The sequence below is a fragment of the Silene latifolia genome, chromosome 5 (genome assembly GCF_048544455.1).
Source record: "Silene latifolia isolate original U9 population chromosome 5, ASM4854445v1, whole genome shotgun sequence".
Classification (NCBI taxonomy): Eukaryota; Viridiplantae; Streptophyta; class Magnoliopsida; order Caryophyllales; family Caryophyllaceae; genus Silene; species Silene latifolia.
In genome coordinates this window covers 2,639,146-2,650,826 of record NC_133530.1, presented here as the reverse complement: position 1 = coordinate 2,650,826, position 11,681 = coordinate 2,639,146, and the positions used below count along the sequence as shown (strand labels likewise).

Here is an 11,681-nt window from a genome sequence, read left to right as displayed (position 1 = left end):
GATGAGATCATAATACGATCCTACGATTTTACGATCGTACGATTCGATTCCATAATAAAAAAATTAATATATATTTTTATATAATGACATCGTAAAACCCAAATTTCGTGCAAATTGTTCATACAATGATACTAAAATCATTAATTACCAATGTTTTATGAATAAATATTTATAAATAAGTGTGTTGATTTTCAATTATATGTTTTTAACAAATAAAAAATTATATTTAGTGAGTTTGTAGAATCTTGCGATTCTACGATCCGATTCTACCGATTCGATCCTATCCTCCACATCGATCCAAAGTAGAATCCCGATCCTGACAACATTGCTTATTATAATAAAATAAAATTGAAAACAATAATAATAACAATAATCTTTGCAAAACCAAACAAAAATAGCAATATTCGTGACAAAATATTAATTAACCGTGGCAAAAATTTAGTAAATTGTGGTCACATAACTATTAATTAATAAAATATTTTCTTACAAGTCTCTTTTGATACACGATACCATAAACTATCCATACATAATCTGATCCAAAAATCATCTTATCCAAATTAAAATTAACCAAGAAAAAGACTTTTTATTTAAGGAATACAAACTGAAGTAAATGGTAGTGGCGCCTAAAAATTTCGTCTGATTTCAATTGTAACACCCACGAATTTTTCATTTTGACATTTATAAATTATTTAACCATTCAATTACTTTATTTTATATTTTTAAATTATTTAATTTAATTAGTTTCGTTTTAAACATAAATTTTATAAAGTTACATTTTTATAAGCTTGTCTATATAAAAATAAATATTTTCAGTGGAATAGTAGTAATAGAGATAATAATAATAATAGTTTTCCGTCTTAAGTTAATATGGACTTGAGACATTTTCCCGTCTAGCATAAGACCGTCACAATTACTTGTAAGGCTAAGTTTATTTTTCGACCAATCAAATCTTGACAGCACTCATACTACTCACCTCACACACTCTACATTTATATATATATATATATATATATATATATATATATATATATATATATATATATATATATATATATATATATATATATATATATATATATAGATTCGGGATCCTATGAGAACCAACAAGATAATGAGAACCATGAGAACCACTCATATTAAAACTATTTTTCCAACCGCCTCTCTCAATTTTCTATCAATATGCGTTTTACTTAGTCTCTCTCCTCTCCTTCATCACGCTGTCCGCGATAAATCCTATTTTCTGTGATTTCGAGCACCATCAGTATGATTTCGATCAAATTAGTCCATACATCCGACTTCAATTTTGCTTCCTTCTTTATTCTTGCTGCTTTCATCATCGATTTTTCCTACTTCGAGCAGATTACAATTTAGGTAATTCCTCAATTTCCCCATTTCTTTCTTATTCCTCGCTTTTTATGTTTGTTATGATTCAAATTAGTTGACTAGGCTTGTATTCCTCATTTGTAGGATTTTCTTTTATTTTGTTGCTTTCAAATGTCGTTAGATAATTTTTGGAGAAAAAATTATCAACAGCCCTTAACTCTGACTTGTTTCTAGATTGTAATGCGTCCGTGTTAATAGTGCGTCCGTGTTTCTAGATTGTAATGCGTCCGTGTTTCTAGATTGTAATGCGTCCGTGCACCAGCGCTTTTTTTTTTTCCAGGGTGTCATTACAAAACGCATGACAATAGAAGAAATGGCCGGAATGGATGTTTTATGCGGTGACAAAACCGGAACTCTTACCCCGAATCGACTCACTCGTTGTGACAGAACCTCGTCAAGGTACACTAGCGCTTAGAACAAGGATATGGATAAAGATACTATAATCTTACTAGCGGCCGAGCATCGAGACCGGAAAATCAAGATGCCATTGATACTCGCTTTGTAGTTAACATGCTTGGTGATCCAAAGGAGGTAATGAGATGATAGCGAACTCGAGACCTATCAACCTCTTGGGTGGTTTTTCTTTTTTTCTTCTGAAAAACTCTAAACCTCCATTTACAGTTTACATTTTCTCTTCTAGGCTCGTGCAAAAATCGAGGAAGTTCGTTTCTTGCCTTTTAATCCAGTCGACAAACGTACAGCTATCACTTACATTGATGCTGATGGTAATTGGTATAGGGCCAGTAAAGGTGCCCCTGAGCAGGTATGCAACTCATTAAATCTCCGTAAATCTTGTTCAAGTTATTTTAGATGCTGAGAATCCAGTTTTGCAATGAACGCAGCAGAATCTATTAAGTCGTAATGTTCAAGACTTTTGTCATTCCTTAGGGCAGACAGAATGCTACTATTCCCTTTGGTGCTCTCCGTTTATTGATGTTGCACCCTTTAGTCTGACAAAGAACACATTGCCTTGTAGATGCCATCAAAGGGCCTCCGATTTATGAATTGAGCTACTAATAGTAATATACCAGAACGGTCTGATTTTAAAGAATACCCCAGACCGGAGAAGTAAAGATGAGATTGTTCTGAAGCAGAATACTGTAACTCATCTGTGATATTCCGAGCATAATCATTTCACATTAATGTTCAGTTTGCTCCCTCTTGTTTTCCAGATTCTGGCTTACGCGATTGCTAGAGAAGTCCATAGTATAATTGACAATTTTGCTGAAAGAGGACTAAGATCATTAGTCGTTGCCTTGCAGGTATAGAGTAAGAACTCGGAAGTTATCTTTTGAAAAATCCATTGTCAGAGTTTTTTCTGAATCTAGAGCTTGATTATATAACAATGACTTAATGCGTCATTTGACTCTAAACTATATCGCTTCAAGGTGAATCTGGTTGGAATTCGTACATTAAAGCATTGTAAAAGGAGACTAAACTTGTTATAATTGCTTTCACAGAATATCCCTGAGAAAAGAAAGGCTAGTAATGGAGACCCTTGGACATTCTGTGGGTTGTTGCCTCTCTTCGATCCCCCAAGACATGATAGCGCTGAGACCATTCGTAGAGCTCTTAACCTTGGGGTTTGTGTTAAGATGATAACAGGTACTCCTCTAATGTTACTGTTAAAGCTTTCAGGATATGGTTGTGTTTGCTTCTTCATGAAATAAGGTTCTATGTACATCAAATAAGGTTCTATGTACATGAAATAATGTTCTATGTGCATGAAATAAGTGTTAAATGGGCATGAAATAAATTTATATGTGCATGAAATAAGGTTCTATGTGCATGAAATAAGGTTCTATGTGCATTAAAAAGTTATTCAGTTGAATCAGTTGGTTATATTATGATACTAATTACCATTGGTTAAGGACATTAGTTTCATATGTGCATGAAATAAGGTTCTATGTGCATGAAATAAGGTTCTATGTGCATTAAAAAGTTCTTCAGTTGGATCAGTTGGTTATATTATGATACTAATTACTGTTGGTTAAGGACGTTAATTTTATATGTGCATGAAATAAGGTTCTATGTGCATGAAATAAGGTTTTATGTGCATTAAAAAGTTCTTCAGTTGCATCAGTTGGTTATATTATGATACTAATTATTGTTGGTTAAGGACATTACTTTTATATAGGCATAAAATAAGATTATATGTGCATGAAATAAGGTTCTATGCGCATGAAATAAGATTCTATGTACATGAAATAAGGGAAATGACTATGAAGGAGATTTAATGTATTAACCGGCCTTTTTATGTAACTACAAGGCATTTTAGTGTATCTATTACATATCTTACTAATATGTGAGAAACATTTCAGGGTACTTATGTTAGTTTTTTTGTACTCGTATTTGTTTAGTGTATTTTAAAGGCTATTAGCTCAATGGTAGAGCAATGTGCAAATTTTGCACAAAGGTATGGGTTCGAGTCCCATATAGCCTATTAGATGCATGAAAAAGCAACCTATGTGCATTAAACAACCATGTACATGCATGAAAAAGTGTCCAACTTCCTCATCTTTTTTTGTCTTTAGATCCTTGATAAGAAGTGGAAATAGGATTACCAATTACATTATTTCATTCTTAGAATAAAAGAAAGATTTGGTATTTCATAGCCAATATGGGAGTCGAACCCACATCTTGTGCATTGCACAATGCTCTTCCATTTGAGCTAATTGACTTTCAAAATAAGTAAAACGTAAACATTCAATCTATTTTCCTTGCATAAGGCGAAAATAAGAATAGAAAATGTGTACCCATTTGGAGACAATTTCATATGTATCATTTCATTCAAAACCTTCAAACTCTCGTCCACTAGTCCAATCCGACAGTAACCATGGATGCGAGAAGTGAAGGTAATAACATCAGGCTGAAGCTTAAGAGAAATCATCTTTTCATACATAGCAGACGCGGAAGCTATGTCCCCCACCTTGCCAAAACCATCAATAAGAACATTGAGCGTTGTGGTGGTAGGTCTAATACCAATGGTCAACATTTCTGAAACAAAGCAAGGAAGCCTCATCCATCCTACCAAGTTTACAAGAAACCGATATCATACACGTATATGTTACAACAAAGAGGCGTAATCTCATTCCTCGATCTAGCTTCAAAAACCAACTCTCGAACCTTATCTACCTTCTTCACCTTAAATAATCCATCTATCATAGTGTTATAAGTTATAATGTCTGGTAACAAACCAAAACCTCTAATACCATTGAACAATCTTATCGCCTCATCCACCTTTCCAAATCCTACAAAGGCCTCTAATCAATATATTAAAACTACAAACATCAAAGCAAGATTTCGATACCATCTCCTCACTAAAGAAACTAACAGCGTCATCTACCCTATTACTCCTAACCAAACCACTTAAAAGTACGTTATATAAATACGAATCCACTCCTCCCTCGCGACATTTCACTCCACCAAGCAATTTTCGTGCAACATCAAACCTACCCACTTAAACAAACAAGCCAACCAATTGACCCAAACCCGAACAATCCAATTCACACCCATCAATTATCATCCAATCAACAACAATTTGAGCATTATTATGAAAACCCATCTGACAAAGTGACCTCAACAAGCAATTATAAGTGTCAAAATTATGAATCATGCTAAATCTAACACAGAAAACAGAGAATGAATGAGATGACAGCTTTCCAAAGCAACAGCATTGCAATCAATGGCAATTGAAGAATATATGATCATGAACTCCCTTCGTTCCAATCATTTATTTACTTTTGATTAAAATACGAATACGAAAAAGGTAAACAAATGATTGGGACGGATGACGAATCAAATGGTAGGTGATTTTAACTATTCAGCACAAAGAACACGGAATTGATACATCATCTAAACATCAAGCTAATAATTCAAATTAAATAAATCAAAATATAACAAAATAAAGGGAGATCAATGCAAATCATACAGAAATAAATCAATAATTGAAGATTATATATTGGAAAAAAAGAGATCTTACTTTTCCACCAATAATAAGCCAGCAATCTTTCGTAACATTGTGCTTTGATACATCCTCAAAGGTAAGAACTTTACGATCTGCTGACATTTTCTGATGATGCTAATCAAAAATTAAAAAGATGGTAAAAAAATTATTAAAAATAATTATCCTCGACTGTGGAAGAGATACATATGATATAACTTCGCGCCAAAAATTCCACAGGCTAGTCATACTATGTTGGATTCTAACGATTATCTCATTGGATGTTATTTGGAACCTACTTCGTCATTGAAAGGTAAGCATTGTGGCTCTTGACAGTCAGTGGCTTAATGGCTTTCAGTCTCCCAATCATTGTTTCCTTATAAAAAAAAAAGCTCTTGCCAACAATGACTCGACATAATAGGAGTCGAGCCAAAGCGACCTCGAACTCGCACATCTCCAAAGATGTGCATCTCCATTTGCGGCAAAAAACGAAAGCAAGCTAGCGATTTAACACCTAAATCAAAGATCAAATTCTACTCGGATAAGGCCTGAAATTTTCGCCCAATAATAGACTCAATTCGCTACCAGAAAATGAGAGTAACATCCTCTGAAAGTCGACCATAACTTGAACTAATTGAACCCAAAGAAAGAATTTCTCAAACCCTAATTTCACAAATTCGACAACTTGGTGCAATTAAAAAAATTAGGGATTAGAAGGCACCTGAAATTGGAGATATGATGCCAATTAAACCCTACTTGAATCAATTAGAACACTAGCCACACTCAGATTCGAAGCAATAATTGCGTAGAAATCAACTCGAAGCAGCAAAACGGCACCGAAATTGTGACAACAAATAAGATTGATATGGATTGGGTTTGTTGCGGTGGTCGCTACAAAAGGGGGACGGCGGAGGTGGAGATGAGGATGGGGGTCCTTGCGAAGTAAGAGAGACGGAGCTCGAAAATATGGTCTTTGGTAGAGGTGTGCGTCGCGGCGACAAATAGGGGATGATGGTCGAAGAGAGAGAAGAAATATGAGAGAGCAGGGAAAATTGGGAAATGAATTTGTTTGGAGGGGTTAGGGGATGCGCGTCGACTATTCTATTAGATTAAGGTGGTTCTCACGGTTCTCATTATATGGGTGGTTCTCACTGGATCCCGACCCTATATATATATATATATATATATAATCTTAAACAGATGCGGATTAAAAATTATTTAAAATAAAACTGAGATTCTCATTGATTATGAAATACGTAAACAGGAAGATAAGAAGGACACGAGAGCTTAAACATATACAACGAAGCAAGAACTAAGAAGAAACACATGCGGATTAGAAATTATTTAAAATTAATACTTAAAAAAAAAAAGTGTTCTTCCAAGACGAGCGCAAGCAACCCTAACTTCAGGTAGATGCTCAAGAGGAAACGTGGGTTCAAGCTAGATGTCATATTGTTGGTATTGAATCACATGTCTAGCTTCTTTTAAAGTCTCAACAACTAGGAAGCCATGAGTGTTGAGATACCTGGTTTTGCTACCAATCGCAACTTGTAGTTGATAAGCTTCAAATTTGGCCTGTGTTAAACCATGGATTAGCTTAGCTTCGTCTTCCCTTGCTGAATTTAGACCAACAGTAAAGTCTTCAATCGCACCTTGATTTGCAATCAAGATAGATTCACACTTTTTGACTTCGACAACCTGAGAATTCACCAAATCAGATTCATGCATTGGTTGAGGAAGAACATCTCTATTTGGGGAATTCTCCATTTTGAGTGAGTGAGTGAATTTATTATTATTATTATTATTATTATTATTATTATTATTATTATTATTATTATTATTATTATTATTATTATTATTATTATTATTATTATTATTATTATTATTATTATGGATGCGCGCAGCTTTCATTAAAAGAAAAATAAAAGTTTACATGAAATTGGTGGGGAGCCGAGATACAATCTGGGCTCCCACACCCTTAGAAATAGCAAAGCTAAGTCTAGTAGGAATGTCCAACACAACAAAGTCGGTAGGAATTGAAAGCTTACCAATTTGAACCATGATATCCTTGAGAATCCCATTCGGAGACTTGATTGTCCCATCGGCAAGCTTGACTGTAATGGAAGTGCAGGTTAAGCTTGAAATATTTAACCACTTCACAAGGGCAAGTGGTATGACACTCACACTTGCCCCTAAGTCACACAAAGCACTATCCACCTTTTGGTCACCAACGGTACAAGGAATTGAGAAACTCCCGGGATCATCAAGTTTGACGGGAATTTCTTTAGATTTGACCACATTGCACTCCTCACTTGAGGCATCAAGCTCATGGCTACTAATGTCCACTCTTCTAGAAATGACTTCTTCAAGGAATTCGGAGTAACAAGGCATATCCACCAAAGGTGGATTGGAGGCTTCCATTTTCTTTACCAAGTCCATAAATTTATCATACCTTGAATTATCATTGACCCCTTCTTGCTTGGCCAAAGAGTGTTCTTCTATCATCACCATCTCTTCTTCTTCCGGGTTCTCCTCAACCTCTACCATCACATTTGGTAATTTCACAATTTCTTCAAGCACAAATTCTTCACTCATAGTGGTTGGTTAAGTCATAATCATCTCTCCCTTACCCAGGTCAACTTCAACATCCAAGCTTGTACCATGAATTGTCATTATTTGCTCAAGCACATAATCTCCCATGCTCTCTTTTTCGGGCTCATGGTCAACTTCATGAAATGTTTTCATAGCCATGGAAAAAGGAGTAGTGTATGATAACTCCTCTTGACTTGGCAAATCAAATGACTCTTCTTTTTCCTCTTCAACTCCCACCATGATAGCATTAACTTCCTTTGACTTCATAGGGTCCCTTGGATTTTGCCCTTGTCTTAGAAATACACCCGGTGGTTTTTGAGAACTCATGAGAGCTTGGGAAGCCAATTTAGCTTCAAGACTCTTGATTTGTTGTTAGGTATTACTTGTCAAATCCCCTATCAACTTCACTAAGTTGTCATATTGGGCATCTCCCAAGAAATTGCTTGCTTGAGGTGGTGGCTCTTGATTGGAATATTGGTTGGCAAGTGAGAAAGGAGAGTCATGGTTGTACCGGTTTTGAAAATTCGAACCTTGGCCTTTGTAACGCCCCGTAATTTCGGACCGTTAATATATTTCAAAAATGATTTATTAATCAAATAAAATTTGATATTTAAAGTAATTAAAGTAAAAATAATTCAAAGAAATATAATTTTATTATATTTTGAAGAAAAGTATTTGTTTTGATAGTTTTGAAATGTTTAAAAATAGTTTAAACCGTGTAAAATCTTTTATTTCGAAATAAGGGCGTATCGGGGGGAAAATGACAATTCGTTTGAACGTTGGGTAAACGAATTTGGAAATGGGTCGTATGAATACTCAATTTTATTGTAATCTCGTGTTTAAAGACTTTGGTCTTGACGGAATTTGCGTTTGACTTACGGATTTAATTATTATTGAAACAAGTCAAACCCGACTCGTAAAAATCCCGACTAAAAATCCCGCACCTCCTTTCCTCCTTTCCTTCCTCCCTTACGCGGACCACACCTTCCCCCTTTTCTTTTTTTTCTGATTTCCCCTATCATCATCATCATCAACATTTTACCAAAAACACCATTTTCACATTCAAGCTTAAAATCGCCATAAATTCTTCGTTACTAGTCCGTTTTTCGCATAATTTACCTTTCCGGAATCCCCTCGCCACGATCTACAACTTAGTATGTTCTAATTTCAGTTTTCATTAAGTTGTTTTAAGACCAAATTTCGGAATTTTCGGTTTATATGCTTATTTTTGTGTTTTAATTGTTTATTTAGGTGAAGAATTGGAGGACGAGTTCGGGGACTCGTATATTATAGAGGATAGCGGCTAGTTGTTGTTAGGGTTTCGGTTTTGAGGTGCTAATTGCTCATTTTCTAGCTTAAGGTAACATATTTCGAGTTACTCGACGAAAGATCGTCACATGTTTTTGATTTTTGTATGTTTGGTGATTTTTACTTGAGTAGTAGTTTTCACATGATAAATTTGTTGTATGCATGTTTAATTTGTGCCTTTTGTTAGTTTAAATTATTAAAGTTGAATTGGGGACGATTAATTAATTTTCAGACGGTCTCTTACTAAACAAAGATGGAAAAATAAGGTGGTGTAGGGGGACGGGCAGCAGGCCGTGGCAGGCCCGTGGCAGGCCCACGGCTAGCCCACGGCTGCCCGGGTTGGTCCGTGCTTGTTTTGCGGTTTTCGTACAATATTGGTCATTTTAGGTTGAGTAATGTTATAACTAATATAAGTAACAAAGGGGTAGTATTTTGAATTGATTCATACTAGTAATAAAAAGTATGTTAATGATAAAACTATGCTTATGTTAATAGTTATCACATGTTAGGATAGTTTACAAAATGAATTTGTAAATAATAGGCTCAAAATGAATTTTATAGCGATAATTATAATGTTTTGTTGATTGTGCTTGAAAACCCGAGCCTTAGTCCCTTTGATGATGCGATGTCGATTAATTGAGTGATTGGTCGACGCAATTTGACCCGTACACTTCGCAGGTCAGGGTTGCGGGTAAAAATTCGGTTGAATGAATTAGATAATCGGCCTTTTTCTTGTTTTAGGCCATTTATTATATCTCTATTTCACATGTGTAGTTAGTTGAATTTAAATAGCTTCTTATTTAGTTAGTTGAATTTAAATAGCTTCTTATTTTGTAGTAATGGCCCTAGATTCCCCTAAAGCCTTTAATATTGTTAAAATTGCTAGAATTGGAAGTTACTATTGAATTCTTATTGAGGAACTGTTGGTTTATCTGCTGAATAGACATTTATATAGCTTTCACATGATAGAATGTTAGAATTTATGTTGGTAAGTAGGACTTTTTGCCCTCTTAAAGTTAAGTGGGTGTCTTACTTGACTTGTGTGGTGAGTCTTGGGTGGTGTGGGCTAAAATATTCAAGCTGGGACTAGCTGGGACTAGGTCCTAGGTGAGTATTTCGGCCTTCATCATAGATAGGTCTTTATAGTCTCTGACGAGTATATGTTCACTGCTTGATAGCCTTTGTGTTCCTGACTAGTGGATTTATATCCAAGTTGGGGCATGACCTCAGGTACTAATTTTGATAGTATGGGGTCAGCTTAAGTACTAGCCAACCCTTCGGTGGTGTCCTTAGGGTACTCACTTCACTTTGTTTTAAAAAAAGTTGTGGGTCTTGGGTGCGGTGGTGTGTATCCGCATGTCTAGGTCTGCGCAGATTTTAGGCTAGGGTTGTGTTGTCTCTTGGCCATGTTTTCTTAATAGTAACCGCTGAGCCAAGATACCGGTTCGATTACCTTCCCTACCTCGTGGTATAGACTCGAGTTACAAAGTGACTATTGACGGTACTAAGAACTTATGCCTGTCTTTGATATATTGCTCTTTCTTGTTTGATGATTCTATGAATCATAGAAGGTGAGATGCAAGCCGGCTATGGTTGATAGAGTTTGGATTACAATTTGTTATATGTTTCACATGATAGTCTAGTTTGGTCAATTTAGGGCTCATATGTTAGAATATTGGATAATTGATTTATTTATCATCTTGTTTACATGTTTTACTACATGTTACATTAATTTTGACGATTCGTGGCTGGGAGGACTCGAAGTTACTCCCCACTGAATTGTGGCTTTCGTGTTTGTATAAAATGCGATTGACAGGTTGTTGATGCTTAGTTGGGGTCACAGACGAGCTAGTGAGCAAGGAACCTTGGACCTAGTTTTGGCTATTCTATTAGTAACCCTTTTATCTTTTGGTTTGTATATTATTTGAAGGGACATATGTCTCCCTTTTCTATTTTGGGTTTGTATCATTCTACTTTTTATTTAGCTATGGCAAAGTAGTTCATCAACTTTTGCAGGGTTTTGGCACCCGCTTCTGGGAATGTTGGACTTCTTGAGTTGGATTGGTTGTGAATGGTTTAGTTAGAAAATTTTTTGAAATTGCAGGTTTTTGGATAGTTGAACCATTTACAAACATATCCTACCAGTTTTTCCGTAGAATTTACGCATTTAAGTAATTAGATAACGCTAAATTTTAAGGGTGTCACAGTGGTCAAAGCCTTGGTTGAATCTTTGATAGTTTTGATTGAAATTTTGGTCTTGATAACCTTGGTTGTACCCTTGCTCTTGGTACCCTTAGTTGTACCCTTGGTCAAAACTTTGATAGTTTCCGTTGCAATTTTGATCTTGGTACCCTTGATTGAAGCCTTGATTGGCTTGGTTCCCTTGGTTTCCTTGGTAAAAGTCTTGGTAACCATGGTTGAAGCTTTGTTGATTCATGTTTGGCTTTGTGGTGGG

The 11,681-nt window shown here is 35.5% G+C and overlaps 1 long non-coding RNA gene and 2 pseudogenes across 1 annotated transcript; 2 read left to right on the top strand and 1 right to left on the bottom strand.

Annotated features, from left to right (window-relative positions):
* The first annotated feature begins 1,807 nt into the window (after positions 1 to 1,807).
* LOC141657947 (plasma membrane ATPase 2-like) lies at positions 1,808 to 3,053 on the top strand (annotated as a pseudogene).
* A 1,001-nt stretch (positions 3,054 to 4,054) lies between these two features.
* Positions 4,055 to 7,921, bottom strand: LOC141657946 (uncharacterized; annotated as a pseudogene).
* A 1,019-nt stretch (positions 7,922 to 8,940) lies between these two features.
* LOC141655796 (uncharacterized) lies at positions 8,941 to 11,425 on the top strand. Its single transcript, XR_012548185.1, has 3 exons — positions 8,941 to 9,072; positions 9,170 to 9,278; positions 11,043 to 11,425. It is a non-coding gene; the product is annotated as an uncharacterized LOC141655796 (long non-coding RNA).
* The last annotated feature ends 256 nt before the right edge of the window (positions 11,426 to 11,681 follow it).